The 16013-nt window shown below is 41.5% G+C and overlaps 1 protein-coding gene across 1 annotated transcript in view; it reads right to left on the minus strand.

The window, feature by feature from the left end:
• Positions 1-518: 518 nt before the first annotated feature.
• TMEM38B (transmembrane protein 38B) overlaps positions 519-16013 on the minus strand; it is a 274182-nt gene continuing 258687 nt past the window's right edge. Inside the window, exon 9 of the transcript XR_009519837.1 lies at positions 519-803. The gene's annotated coding sequence lies outside the window, so the exon portion shown is untranslated. The remainder of the gene's footprint in view (positions 804-16013) is intronic.

Here is a 16013-nt window from a genome sequence, read left to right on the forward strand (position 1 = left end):
TTTGTCATACAGAGTGAAGTAAGTCAGAAAGAGAAAAACAAATACCGTATGCTAACACATATATATGGAATCTAAGAGGAAAAAAAAAAAGGTCATGAAGAACCTAGGGGCAGGACAGGAATAAAGACGTAGACGTAGAGAACGGACTTGAGGACACGGGGAGTGGGAAGGGTAAGCTGGGACGAAGTGAGAGAGTGGCATGGACATATATACACTATCAAATGTAAAATAGTTAGTGGGAAGCAGCCCGCACGGCACAGGGAGATGAGCTCGGTGCTTTGTGTTCACATAGAGGGGTGGGATAGGGAGGGTGGGAGGGAGACACAAGAGGGAGGGGATATGGGGATATATGTATAGCTGATTCACTTTGTTATAAAGCAGAAACTAACACACCATTGTAAAGTAATTATACTCCAATAAAGATGTTAAAAAAAAAGGTATCCTACAAGCGACTCTGAGAAATGCAACGAATAATATCAACAATGAGATTTGTGTAGTACCTTAAATGCAACGGAGGGTTTCATCCAGCCGCCCAAGATGTCACCAAGCTATAAGTGAGCTTCTGTCTTAGTCGCTCCCATTTCTTCCTGCTGCTCAGAGAGCACGCAGCCCTGGCGCATGGGCGTGCGCGTGCGCGCGCGCTCTCTCTCTCTCTCTCTCTCTGGGAGTTCCTCCACGCCCTAGAGGGCATTTCACATAGGATGCCTGCTTTTCTCCCACTTGTTGGTAACATATTTTTCAAATTAGCACTTGGTAGCTTTGAGGGAAACCCAGACATTGTTGGGAAGAGAGTGAGAGGCCAGCTGAAAAAAACAAAAAGGAGAGGTCTGCTTTTTTCTCAGCTTGTTATAAGTTTGCAATACAAGTAAAGAAAAATAAACAGATTCTGCAACTGATATAGAAGTTCCCTGGCTTGATGTGGCACCAAAGCCTGGTCTTCCCCCAGATTCTCTGCTATTTACAAGCAGGGAGCTGTTTCTCATTGGGAAGAGGTGAGACATAGCCTCCATTCCCACCTCCTCCCTGTCTTCATTCCCACATTTCCCTGTGGATGGAGAGAGGTGGATGGACATCAGGTGAATAGATGCTCACCCTGGGAGACTCCATCCTGCGCAGGAAGCCACATGGGTTCCTGGTTTGTGAGAAATATCTGCTACTGAAGCCGCATTTTTAACTCAGGGAGATGCCTCCCTGCTCCTGTCAGAGGGAGAAAAACTCAAGCTCAGCTGATCTTCATTAGCAAATTGGATGAGCTGGGCTCCGGCTAAGGCCTTCCACCTGGCCTCTCTCCCGCTCCTTATGAGGACTGTTCCCATCGTGACTAAGGTCTAAAGAGGGGAAAGGGGCAAAAAGGAAGGTTTTCCCTGAGAAGCTGGGAATAGATCAAGAAAAGTGATTTCTTCAATTTGATTAGGGAGGCGGCATTAGGGTCCGGCAGGGTTGAGTGGTGGAGAGATTTTGTAGTCGAAGGACCCCTGCTTGAAACCCGACTCCGGCAGTTGTCAACAGTACCCTTGGGCAAGTCCTTTTACCTCTTTGAACCTGTGTCCTCCTCCATAAAACGGGGATAATCCCTTTGTAACTGTAAAAACTGGGATGCTCTTTGTGAACGTGCTTTAACTGCTTAGCACGTTGCAAATTCTAGTTGTTATTAGACAGCAGAAGATCTGGTTTCCATACCCTCCCAGATTCTCTGCTTCTAACATTTACTGGCTGGGTTGTTTTAACCAATCCCTTATCCTATCCGAGGCTCAGTAAAAATATTGTGAAAAAGGAAGTTACCGCAGAGCACAGGGCTGTTGTGAGAATCAAGTGAGACTTAACATCAGGAAGTACTTTGACAACTGTAAAATGCTAGACAAATATTAGTTGTTAATATTATTAAGCAACAGCCTAAAGGCCTGTGCTCTGGTGCCAGCTTCACATGTGTCTTCACCCTCGGCACATTCTCAGTTGGATTTATCACATTCTCCTACAAGCTGTCTTTTCCCCTGACAATTATTTAATTCCTTTCTCAATAACCAAGTTCCCTGAGTGGAGCCCCAGAATCTGTGGGGAAAATAAATCTATTCCTGTCTTTGGGGAACTTGTACCAGGCAACACAGAGAATAAATAACCAGGATAGCGGGAGGAAGATAAAGTGAAAGGGAAAGAATACGGTTGTTGAAAGGGAAGATTTGTTTCTGACGCCCAGTACTGGCTGAGTGATCCTGGGTGAGTCTCTTGGCTTCCCTGAGCTTTAGCTTCTTTTTCTGTAAAACGGGTCTGATGATAATAATAATAATACCTGCCCCAGGCACTTGTCGTGAGGATTAAATGAGAGACTGCCTACTCACAATGCTGTATAAATGCTGCCGTTATTTTAAAGGAAATGTTAATTGATGCCACTTACTGAGCATTTTCTCTGCCAGGCTGTGGGCTGAACCTCTTAAATATATCGTTACAATTAATCCTTACAACAACTTTTAAATTAGGTGTTATAATCCCTCTTATAGAAATAAGGAAATCAAAGGACAAAGAGGCAAATTACTTGGCCCAATTCTAAACAGGAGTTTCTGGAACAACCTCAGATCCATGATGCTAGTTAGTCCTCTTGATGGGTGGAGAATTATAGGGAGAATGGAATGATAGGAAAAGGAGGAAAGCAGAACCTTGGAATGTGGGACAGCATCAGAGCTACTTTCTCATGGAAACTGCCTGGTTACCTTGCCTTCAAATTCCCCGAGCTACTACTCACTGAATACCCATTATGTGCAAGGCACAGTGGAGAGCGCTTAAATGGGTTATTGCAACGTCTCACACTGTGAGATGGGCATTATCTCCATTTTACAGTTGACAAGACTCAGGAAGGGCAGGAAAGTAAGTTGTGGAGAAAATTCTGGAGCCCAGGTTTGTCCGATTGCAAACAAAGCCCCATGTTCTTTCCACTACGCATTTGATTTCTTTCTATACACTGATATCAGCAATAATACAACTTCTCAGGATTCACTTATTAGCCTAAGAGTGGACTTCCAGGCTGCCTTCTGCTCACGGTAGACTTACAATAAATGTTTCCTTACTTGGCGTCCCACGGAAGCAGATCCTGAGACAAGGATTTGTGTGCAAGTAGGTTATCTGAGAATGATCCCAGGAAACACCAGCAGGGGTGGGGAGACGTGAGATAGTCACTGAAGGGTTTATTGCCAAACAAGGAGTTTGATTCCATTGGAAACTCTGGGGATGTGGTGGAAGATACACTTCAGATATCGCTCTCCTTTGAGTGAGGGAATTGGGATATTTACACACAAACTCCTGTCTGGCATTAATGTTTTGGTACTTCTGCCCTGCTGTACAGCAGAGCAGCCCAAGACACACACACACACACACACACACACACACACACACACACACACACACACACACACACACACACACACACACACACACACACACACACAGAAAAGAAGAAAACAAAACAAAATACCTCCCAAGCAAAAGATGCAGATGCTTGAAGTCACAACATCACTGAGTAAATAAATGAACCAAGACCAAGTGAATGATATGTTGGTGGTGAGGTGCAGGAATGGGGTGTCAGGGGTAGGCAGGCTGCATAAAGGAAAGACAAAGGGTAAGGAAAAGTCAAAACATTTACCCAAGTACTGGCTTGAGGATTTATCAGGCTCTAATCCTTGTCACATGATGTCATGTACATCAAGAGACCTGACACAGACTAGACTATTGTTCCAACTCTTCATTACCTAGCCAGTAACGGGATTATAAATCTCCACCCTTTGCCGTGTAACTTGGCAGTGTCTCCTGCTTTGGGTGGGGTATACCTCCTTACGCTCTGACTCTGGGCTTAACCAAGTGACTAGGCTTCGTAAACGGGATGGCAGCAGATAAGACACAAGCAAAGACTTGAAACAGGGTTGCTTATTCGGGTTTGCCAGAACTATCATGCTTGTTGCAAAAGAAAGATGAGCTTCCCCAACCAAGCCCAGCCTAGATCAGCTAACCCCAGCCAGTCACAGACACATGAGTGAACCCAGTTCAAACACCTAACTGAGCCCAGCCTAGAACTGACTTGACCCACAGACACATGAGCTTTAAAAAATGCTAATGGTATAGTGCTGAAATTTTTCTGATTATTAAATGCTCTGAAGCCAAAGATAATGGCTACAAAGATTGTATTTCTTTCTTCTGTACTAGCACCAAACATTCATTCAAGAAATTTAGTTCGTCCAACATTTTATAAGTGGCAGCCTTGGGTCACCATCTGAAATTATTTATTTGTTTACTAGTCATTTATCATCCCTTCACTGAACTGTGAGTTTCAAGAAGTCAGAAACTTTGTCTTGTTCACCCATATATCCCAAGTGCCTAGCACAGTGTTTGTCATAGACTGGTTGTTTAATAAATATTTATTGACTGAATTCATACCAGCTATTATACTATATACTGTATACCTTCAAAATGACATTCTTCTAACAATTTATTAGAGAAGACAATGTATCCACACAACTGTAACTGAGTCCTCCGATCATTATATCATGGAAGCATAGAAGAGCAAATAATCAAGCAGAGAAATAATGGAAGCCTTTGCTAAAACAATGGCATTGGAGTCACTATTTGTTGACTCAGGGTGAGTAGCGATTTTCCTGATGGAGGTGAGAAAAGAAGGCATTCCAATCAGAAGGGGCAGCATGAACAAAGGTATAGAGGTGTAAAAGAATATCTAGAGTGCCTGAAGCACAGCATGTGTGTACAGGGAAACAATGAGTGGGGCCCAACTACAAAAAACCGTAAGTGACATATTACAAAAATTGCACTGTGTCCTCTAGGAAATGGGGAACTGTGGAAGATTTTTAATCATAAAACTTCTATAAAACAAAAATAACGGACTTCCCTGGTGGTCCAGTGGTTAAGACTCCATGCTTCCACTGCAGGGGGCACGGGTCCAATCCCTGGTCGAGGAAGTTCCACATGCCTCGCAGTGTGGCCAAAAAAAACCTATTATTATAATAAAGAAATTTAAAAACTAAAAGGAAAGGACAGAAGGGAAAAGTAAAAGGATAACAGTATGAGGTACAAGACAATTAGCTGAGATTAAAGCAGGAGTCAGGCAAAATTAGAAAGTAATAACAGAAATGATCTCTCTATTAGAAAAAGGATTGACGCTGAAAAATCAAGACACACATATGAAGGGAAACCTGAGGTCCCTAAGAACTCAAAGGAGAAGAGCAAAAAGTTCTAACTTATTAGGGAAATAAAAAACAGAAGAAAATAACAATGCAATCTAGGAATATTGGATGCTTCCAGGAATCTTGAGTAAGAAAAAAATAATCAAAGACATAACTGAAGAAAGCTTCCCAGAGCTAAAAGAAATTTTTGACTATATTTTGAATATTTGGTCTAGCAAAATCAAGAAAAACAATCCTAAACCCAGATATCTGAAATGTTTTTGATTATATAGTTAATGGAGAAAGTCCTAAAAACATCCAGCAGAAAAAAAAAGTAGTTATCTCTAAAGGAACAAAATTCAAACTGGCCTCAGATTTTTACTCTGAAACACCAAAATGTCAGATGATAATAAAGCAATGTCTATAAAGATTTGAGGGGAAATACTGTAATATGAGTATTTTTGAACCCAGGGAAACCACTCTTCATTTGAGATTCTTATGCTGTGTTGTGTGTAACTTAGGAAGTGACTCCTAATTGATCCCTTCCCACACATTTCTCTACCTCCAGTCTATCTTCCATACCCTTTGTATTGGTTCTTCTTCCTCACTAAAAACCTTTCAGAGCTATGTGATTTTAAAAAGTGTGATGATATGTTAATGATAGAATCTAGGTGGTGAGTATTGAAGTGCTCACTGTCAAATACTTCCAACTTTACTGTATGTTTGGAATTTTTATTTTTATAATTAAAAAAAAAGAAAAATATTTCAAATCATCCTAATTGTCTATGAGATAGAATCCAAATTGCCTGCAAAGAGACATGCAAACCTCCTCAATCTACCCCAACCTACCTCTTCAGTAGCATCTTCTACCCATTATTCTCACCCCGTTTCCCTCTTCTAGTCACCATGAACTCCAGCTGTTCTTGAAATGCACTCTTCTTTCATGACCTTCCATTTATACTCTTCCCTTGCCTGGAATTGCCCTCTCCAAGCTTTTCTACCTGTTTATTGCTATTCATCCTTGGAGACCAGAATAAACACTATATCTCCATGAAAAGCAGTTAATTGCTCCTCTACTTCTCCCAGAATTCTTGGTTTACACTTCTCTTGTGCACACATTCACCTTGTACCATATGTGTTTGTGTTCCTATCACTTCACTCCAACATGAGTGGGCATCTTGAGAATGGTGACTGTGTCCTTCATCTCTGTCTCTTGCAAAAGCCAGAATCTTACAGAATACATGTCCATAAAGGACATGTGGTTTCTCTCCAAGGTATGTGGGGTGGGTGGGGGCCCAAAAGGAGAATTTTAACTGAGAGAGCATTAAATTTGAATTTTTCCTGCAGCAGCTGGGCTTGAGAACAGACAAAGATGAATCTGACATCTCATACAAGTTAAGTTTTACAATGATATGCAGTGAAAAATGAAAATGCAGGTCCCCTTGTTCAAAAATTATTAAGAATTTCACAATCATGACAGCGTAGCATTAAACAAAGTGCAGGACCCTTTTGAGTGTGGATCCCTGTACACCTGTAAAGGTGACACGCCCATAAACCATTACCCTGTTTACTCAAGGATATCAACCTGATTGGGGTTTCCTGAGTCTCTACCAGTTTCCTTGAGTACAAGCAGTGGTTGTCTGCCTGTCCTTGGTGAGGTACAGACAGGGAGCAGAAACACCCAAGTGGGAGGTCATCAAGTCTCTTATCTCTCCCTGCGTCATTCTGAGACTTTATGTGGTTTCAAAAACTGTTGTTAGTAAGCCACATCTGAATCTGATGTCTGGGTCCTGAGTATAGATTCCTATTCTGCCTGCAGGCTCACAGTGCTATATTGTCCATAAGTTATATTACGGTACTTGTATTGCAACAAGGTAATGATGACTAGTCTATGATCAGGCCTCACTATGTATCTCCTACTTGACAAGACTTAGGAAGAACTGAGCACAGTGTCTATGAGAAGATAAGACATATTCGTACTAGTTGGTGTTCTCATTCAAGAATACAGAACATGCAAAAAAAAAAAAAAGAAAAGAATACAGAACATGCTATGTCTTTTCATTTATCCAAATATTCTTTATGACTCCTATAATTTGTTAAATAGTTCCTTCATGCTTTTTAAAATTGCTACTACTTGTATTGTTTTTGTTATAGTTGTACGTTAGATATTTTTCTCTATCATATTGCCCAATATTCTGTTTATTATATAGAGAAAATCTATTAATTTTATATATTTATCTCATATACAGATATTTTACTTAACTCATTACTTCTAGGAGTTTTTTATAGTTGATATTTTCAGGCTTTCTAGGAATATAAACATGTACAAATAGTGATGTCTTTGTGTCTTCCTTTGCAATAATCTTTTATTTCTGTTCAATGTCTTATTGTATGGCCCAGAACTTCCAGAAAAAAGTTATATAAATATATCTTGTTACTGATTTTGGTGGCAATGAGCCTAATGTTTCATTATTAAGTATCATAGTGTTTATTTTTGAATAGTTCATTTTTGCCACATTGAAAAAAATTATTCTTAGTTTCTTAATATTTATATTTTAAAATCTAGAATAGCATGTTATTAAATGCCCTTTCACTATCTACTAAAATTATCATATAGCTCTTTGTTCTTTTACCTAGAGTTATGATTTATTATATTAATCAATTTCTTTCCATCCTGGAATTAATAAAAGAACAACCTTCATTTTCCCAGAATAAGCCATACTTAGTCATTATGAATGATTCTTTTGATGTATTATTGTATTCAGTTTGCTACCATTTTATTTAGGATTTTTGTATCAATTAGTGAGAATGGCTACAGTTTTCTTTTGTATACTATAAGTATTGCATTGCTCTAAAAATTTCACAATATCTATTCATATTGTGCATTGTTTATTTTAGAGAATTAAATGTAATATCATAGGAATTTCACCTCCATATTTTCACTCCTTTGATGAAAAAAACGAATCACTGCAAATTCCCTCCAAAGATGGAGTATTGTTTTGGATTAATTTTCTTAACAGAATGGGAGAATTCCAGGGGCTTCCATTTGTAAGCCTCTGTAAGTAAGGTAGTGGACAGTCCATAGGATTAATAATAAAGCTAGAAGACCAATCCTGTAAACCAAGGGAAGCTGGGTATACCAGACTATAGCCAGTGCCTTGCCATGGTCACTGACACTGCTATCATTGGACCCCAGGTGCCACTCCCAGCATTCCAGACTACTTATTCTAAACTGCCCCTGCTTCTTTGCTCCACTGATTCAGATTCAAAACTCTGGTATGGCTGCCTGTACAAGGCCCAGTTTCTGGGTCCAAGGAAGGCAATTATATGTCCATTTCAGTTTATATTATGGGATGTGGGTCATGCCTCGTACAAGAACTCACACAAACATATGGAAGGAGTTTGGAGGATGGGCCTCCTCCCCTACACAACAAAAAATGCTTCCTATGCACTTCTATGCAATAGAAAATGATTTACATATCTGTCCATTTTAATTCTGAAATAACTCAGCACTAAAACCATCTGGTTCCAGAGCATTTTATCAATAATTCTATAAAATATCACCTATTCCTTTCATTATTATTAGTGTGTTGTAAGTGCTTGTATTTGGTGTACCCAAAGATGAGTAAAACAAAGCCATTGCCCCAGGGAACTTATAGCCAATGCTATGTGATTATAGTTCTCCTTGTACTCTAGCATCAAGCAGAATGCCTGCACACAACTGGCTCTTAGAAGAAGTTTTGTGAGAGAATGCTTTCCAAAACGTAAAATAAAATTTAAGAGATTCATTTAAAATACTGTTGTCTTTGTTTGGGGATTCTGATTTAGTGACTACATTAAGATTCTTCTAAAGAAATCAAACCTAGCAATTAGATAACTCGAATGGGCATTAAGAGTGATCCATGCATAGATAAATGAGACCACTAAACCTATGAAATATAGAGGAATTGGTGAAGGCAAGTGTAGGTACCAATGTCTTCCTCAAAAATGTGTAATTTGAATGTGACAGTGAAAGTTAGCTACTATTATACATAAAAGTACAATAAAAATTGCTAATCATTGTTCATGGGAGCCCCAGGAGGAATCTGGAAAACTGTAATAGTCAAAAATAAGCCAAACCATCTAATTTCACAAGCATAAGGAGTAACAACTAAAGGCAAGTCCATCCACCATTTGTCAGAGCGAACATGTTGAGATTTGGAACCTTCAAGAACTAAACCATCTAATTCAGCCAATCCTTGAGATGAAAATTATAAGTATTCTGGTAATAATAAGAATCCCTTTAGAAGTGAGCATATGTTTACAGAAGATATCATTATGGTCCTCTTTTCTTAACCAAGGATTCCTAACCCAGGCACCTGAATAAGGATGCAAGGCCCGAATTAGGCAGGAAGTGACCATTTCAGAAACCTCTGCCTAACTGTGGAGCATGGGAGTGTTTTCTTAAGACTTTCTTTTCCTGCTGCTTTTTAAACTTTTTTTTTCACTAAATGGTTCAGAAGGAAAATTACAAGATAGAATGAAAAAGAGATGAAAACTCCTAGCAAAATGATGATATGTCAGTCCTTTTAAAAGACGCTCGGAAGACTCTTTACAATGGTTCCTGTTGATTTTTAAGCAACGCAAATGTGCAAATCATTGCATTACTTTTCATCACACCAGAAAGTGTCTGCATTTTTATTTTCGTGGGGCAGGGGCAGATGAATTCCTGGAAAAGAAGCTGGCGCCATGCCACCTCTCAGAAGCTGATGCGGGTGGGAATCTAGAATCTGGGCAGGAAGGTGACTGACTACGTGTATTATGTGAGCGTTCACAAATAGCCCTTTTGACATCCATTATCTTACCATAACCCCATACGGTAAGGAATTAAGATCCCAATGTAACAAGTAAGAAAATTCAAAAAACGTAAAGGACTTTCCAAACATCAGTTCAGTGTTACAAGATTTAACATCAACATTGATGCACCGAATTGATTTGCTAACGTGATCACCCAGGCGGGTATCACCGTCCCCTAACTCTGCACTCTTTTGAAGCTCCACGAATGACCAAAGCTTCCCAGCTCAAAGGCCGCCCTTTAGTAAAAGGAAAAATAGCCACAGCTCCCACAGAAAACTCCAAACCAACTCTGGGAGTTCCCTGAATGTGGACAGGAACTGTGACCTGCTTCTAATCCACAGAATACCTCAAAGGAGACGGGATGTCCACCTTGTAAGACTCCACTTCCCCAGCCAGCTCACTCCAGCTCTCCTGCTGGCTTCAAGGAAGTAAGCTGCTGTGTTGTGAATGGCCTATGGAAAGGGCCACTTGGCAGGGAACGGCAGGCGACCCCTAGGACCTTCGGGTGACCTCTAGCCAATAACCAGGGAGAAGTCAAGGCTTCCATAAACCACCAAGGAATGAATTCTGCCAGCAATCTGAATGAGCTTGGAGGTGTCTTCTTCTCCAGCCAAGCATCCGTATGATAATACACCTTGGCAGGTACCTTGACTGCACCCTCTGAGACTCTGAGTACAGGCCCCAACTCAGCCATGCCTGGACTTCTGAGCTACAGAAACTATGAGATGATCAATGTGTACTGTTTTAAGCCATTAAGTTTAGATAACTGACACAAGTGGAGCTGGGGCTGAACCCAGGTTATCTTAACACAAACCTTTATTTCTTCAGTTGCACAAGTCAGAAACAAGTTGTAGAGCTAGAACAAGCTTATAAACTGTGAATGTAAGTGAGGCAGGGGCTCAGTGGCCCCAGTGAGGTGACTGTCCCTGCGCTGAGGCAGCAACTACATCATTGACCATCTCTCCATGAGAATGAAGAAAACATGATGAACAGAATCTCATTCATCACCTCCTCCCTCTACCTACAGACACCCTGGCATCATGGAAAGAGCCATAATGCCCTCATTTTTATCACTTATTTTCTTATTTGGACTTATTTGGACATGTCACATCACCTCCCTCAGCCTACGTTTTTCTCATCTTTAAACCAGGGGACATCATAACACATTTTGCAGGGACACAGAGGGATTTAGAGCTATAATACATACGTGAAACCTGTAATAATTAATAAGTGGAAGCTGTTACTATTATATCATCTGGATGACTTTCCCCATTTTACAGATGTAAAATCAGAATGACTTATCCAAAGCCATACAGCTCTTATTCATCAGTGAAACTGAGAGAAGAGGCCAGGTTATCTGATTCCAATTCCAGAGCTTTTCCTACTGCATGTCCCTTCTAATTTTTAAAAAATGTTCAAAACACAATTTAATTTATGCTAATTTGAAAAATAAATATATTCCATTCAGCTCCTTGAGGAAAAGGGCTGTTGTGTAATGAAAAGAAATATTTGAGCTGTCTCAAATCCTTTGTGGAATAGATCAGGATAGAAATGCATTTCCAGAGAAGACAGGAATCCTTGGTTTAAATAATTACACCTAAAATAACGGCCACAATTATGCAGCTCCTTAGCATCAAGTTTCTGGGTTTTGGCAGAGGCAGCTGAGTTTCCCTTGAACTTTTCCATCCTAGTTACAAAACAGGATTAATTGAATCACTATGACCGAGTTCCTCTTGCAACTCTGGGGAAGACCAGACACACGCGTAGACACGCAATACATATGTAACAGAGTGTTTAAGGCTTTATCCACAAATCACCAAGGGACCACCAAGTCTCACTGACTGGCAATAGTCAACACATTCTAATCTAACAAAAGCAACAACAAAGTCTGCTCTTCTGAAATTAGCACAACAGCAGACTTATTCGCCAAAATGAAATCTGTCTCTTGAATTCAGCACCACACTCCTCTCTTTTTCTAGCCTGTCCAGAGCACACAAGCAGGTGAGAGGTTCTGATATCTCTATGTTGCCTAAGGTAGTCAAGCAAAGCATCAGATAGGGATTCGGCCTGGATCTCCTTTCAGGTCCCATACAGCCCTGGGAGCCCAGGATTCAAATGCGTATTTTGCTGTTCCAAGATATAAACCATGTGAGTCCATGGAGAAAACTGGATTGATTACAAAACGCACAGGTTCTACTGAAGTGCTGCCGTTTTGAATCGCACAGCTAGAGAAGTTTGCTGAAGGCACTTATGGACCAGGTCAACCACAGCTCCACAGGCACTTCTAGTTACCACCTTACGAAGGAAGGGCAAGAAGGAAGAGCTATCAAACCAGGGAGAAATAGAGGTGATGTTTAAGGACAAGCTAATAGCATTTCAAGGTTTAAAGTCATCTGGAAATAGGAAGCCAGCCCATTAAATTATAAACATTAGATGAAACAGCAACAAACACTAAGAAAAAATACCCATAAATATTAACTAAGATAATACCTTAATTAGCAGTAAATTGCATCATTAGAATATACTCCCAGTAGAGAAATGGTAAGGGAAACCATCAGATCTCCTGGGAAAGCTTACACAGAACTGGAGATAGAGGAAAAGAAAAGGAAAAAAAGATACAGAACAATTATGCAGCATCTGTTTCTTACACATCAGCGGGGGGCACTTTTCCCTAAATCGGTTGAACAGTCAGTGATGTGAAAGATGAGAACTCATTAGGCAGCCTGCAGACAGCACCTGAAATGGTTTGTCAAACAGTCGTGCCTCTGAAAATCAACAAGGAACCAGGAGGGGAGGCTTCTTTTTTAGCGGGAAAGGCAAAAGCAATCTAGAGCCAGAGACAGGCTACTGAGCTTTCAACAGGCTCATTATGCTCAGCTCTGCCTAAAAATGACAAAGACACAGAATGCCAGAGTGGGAAACAAAACTTAAGGCAGCAATGAGGAAGGAAATATTTATTGGATATTTATCACAAATATTGAATATTTATTAATACAAATATTTACTGAATGCCTACTAGGTGCCCCATACTGAATATCATCTCTTTTCCTTCCCAGCAGTCCAAGAAGGTGGTATTCATTCCACATTTAGAGATAATGAAACTAAGGCTCACAAAGGAGAATTTGCTCAAAGTCACATGGGACTGGATTCAAAGGCAGATATGTCCAACGTTATAACCAGATCTCTTGAACAGAGCAAGGCTGCTTTCTAGAGAGTACAAAACTTTAAGGCTAATGTCCATTAATGAAAGAGCTTGAGAAAAAGTTTTCAGGAGATCAGCAAGGACAATAATTGTAGACCTGTGAATTAAGAGCTGATTGTGGATTCAGTTTACGCTTCTCGCAAGTCAGGAAGCCTGGAGGATCCACAGCCCAACTGAGACAGGCTGGGACCTGGGTCCCTTTGCTGCAGTGCTGCAATGCTTTCCCCTGGACACACCTCTCCTTGAGCAACAAAATAGAAAGAAACTGTGTGGGACCAAAAATAATTGTATGCATGCACAGGTGGGGCAAATTCTGGACCCAAAAGATACAAAGTGACCAAAAAAACCCAGCTGCCACTTTTGAAGAGCCTGGGGCAAAAACAGGGTGTCAGGAGCAAAAGCAGGGTACTGCGCATGCCCCCTGCACACAACACCACCTAAGGGGTGGGCAAAACACCTAAGCCACCCCTCGGGCCTGACCCCTGGACACACCCCTACCCTCACCCCATATAAGGAATAATCTTGCCCCCCTCAGGGAGTGAGCAAGGGAACCTATTGTTTGTTCTGGGCTCCCTGCTGCTGCAACAGGCGCCCCAATAAAGTCTTGCCTGAATTTCTTGTCTGGCCTCTGGTCAATTTCTACTGATTGGGAAAGGCCAAGAACCCTGGTCAACCAGGAGGGAAGGAAGAAAAGTAAGCCTTTGCGGGCAGTATCTTTCTGTGTCTTCCTTTCTCTGCAGTAGGAACCTTGCTGATGCACGGGTGGATCCAAATATTCTTCAGTAGGTGATCCCCATGCCTACAAGTATCCCTGCTTACAAGGACAACACTACCGACGTCCTTCAGGCCAGGAGCCCAGTTCCTCAGACTGTGTGAATTGCCTACTAGGGGATTTCGGACTCTCTCTCCTCTTTGCCTAGAAAAGGCTGAAAGTAAGTAACACTGCTTGAGCAAGGTAACTCTCAGATGCCCTTTTGACCCTGATTTTATAATTCAGCGTCCAGTCAGGAAGAGGGCTTTTATTTAACACATATTTAATGAGCCCCCCCTACCTGCTGAGAGTAAGTTTCTTTCACTCATCCATTGGAACTCAGTCTCAGAGAAACCCACAGAGCCCCTCAGGTCATCTTACCCAACTCCCACTGGGAAAAGAAGCCCACCCTTGAACTCAAGTCAACAGATTTCTCCCACAGTCAAATGCCATGGAAAATTCCAAGCAGCAGAAGGCATGGCCTGTTCTCCAGGAGACTTACGAGGCTGCAGCGTGTAAATGCAGGACCACTTGCACATTTGTGAAAGAAGCCCTATCAGCTCAGTTTCTGCCTTCCCTATAGCGTTTCCACTATCAGCACCTCCACTGATGCAATGGCTTCCCTGGGGTTCCAGGACAACAAAGAGGAGAGCAAAGACTAGTCTGGTTCATGGACTCTTCATAATTTTTATTGGTTTCATTATCCTCCTCAGCCTGATAGCAGCAGGTCATGTCTGCCCTCCCACCTGGATGCAAGGAGCAGCTGTAGCAAAGGTTTACAGAAGTTAAAACCCCCTCCCCACCACACTGCACCGTGAGGACAAAATTTTTCCCTTATCCTCCTTCAGCATCATAACAGTCGTGCATGATAAAGGTGCATTCTTAGGAGAAACAGGAAGAACACTGAGAGCCCTTTGCAGAGATGTCTGTCCTCAGTGGGACCCTCTAGGGATCTTAGCCTCTTTTAAATGACATCCTTTCAAGACCCCCCCGAAAAGTCCCAAACTAAATTAAATTAGTAAATATATGCTAAGTGTTTAGAACTGTGTTTAGTCCATTGTAAACACCGTCAGTGTTTGTCATTATTATTACTTTTTTTTTTTCCCTTCCCATCACAATCATTGCTCGTCACAGGCTATAAGAGGGGTTTCTGGCTTGGTTTCCCTCCTGAGCCCAGATCCTTGCCCAAAATCTCAGCCCATCTGACACGGCCCTGACATGGCAAAGCTCTTGCTGGCTCCCTTTCCCAGTAAAGTGCAACTTGTTCTCTTTATTCTCAGCCCAGCATGGAGTTCTGCCATGAACCACACACAACACACTCTGATATCAAGAATCACCCTTCATTGGACCCACTCAGCTTCTCAGCTCTCTAGTTTTGACTCGTGTAGCTAAAACAAACCCCATGTGGCGGGCCACCCGCTGGCACCCAGAGGCATGTGTGTGAAGGTAACAGGTCTCAGGGCTCTGACCAAGCTGAGAATATTTTTTCAAAGGTCATATATACAGCCAGAAAGAGTCTGGGTCATATCAGTGAGGAAACTCCAGAGAAGCAGCGTTAGGTCTCTGCTATAAGGTTACACTGAAGAAACAAATAGGCAGATAACAAGGAAGTCAGAAACCAGGAATCCTGGGGACCCGTCAGGAAAGTACAAAATGACCTAAAGCAGTTTGGGCCAAAGACGATGAACGCCATCTCCCTAAGGACAGAGATTTTGTTTCTTTTGTTCCATGCTATGATCCTGTGCTTGGAAAACCCTCCAGTATTCATTGAATGAAGAAATGGATGAATCATCAGGATGTAGTGGTCCCCTTTCATATGGTGCTGGCTAATGGCATGGCAAGACTGGGAGAAGCACAGGCCTCAAAATGCAAAGAATTTGAAGAACTAGACACTGATCCCCCAAGGATCAACCCTAAATATTCCTCTAGCCTGTACCATGAGCTGCGGGCTTGCCGCTCCAGTTCCGTGGTTTGGGGTCCCTACCTGCTGTTTGAGCCCCTGTACTTCCCCCCATCCAAGCACTTATTACCCTGCAGTGTATTCTTCCTCTTTTCTATCTTCCCT

The sequence above is a fragment of the Delphinus delphis genome, chromosome 6 (genome assembly GCF_949987515.2).
Source record: "Delphinus delphis chromosome 6, mDelDel1.2, whole genome shotgun sequence".
In the NCBI taxonomy this organism is placed as follows: Eukaryota; Metazoa; Chordata; class Mammalia; order Artiodactyla; family Delphinidae; genus Delphinus; species Delphinus delphis.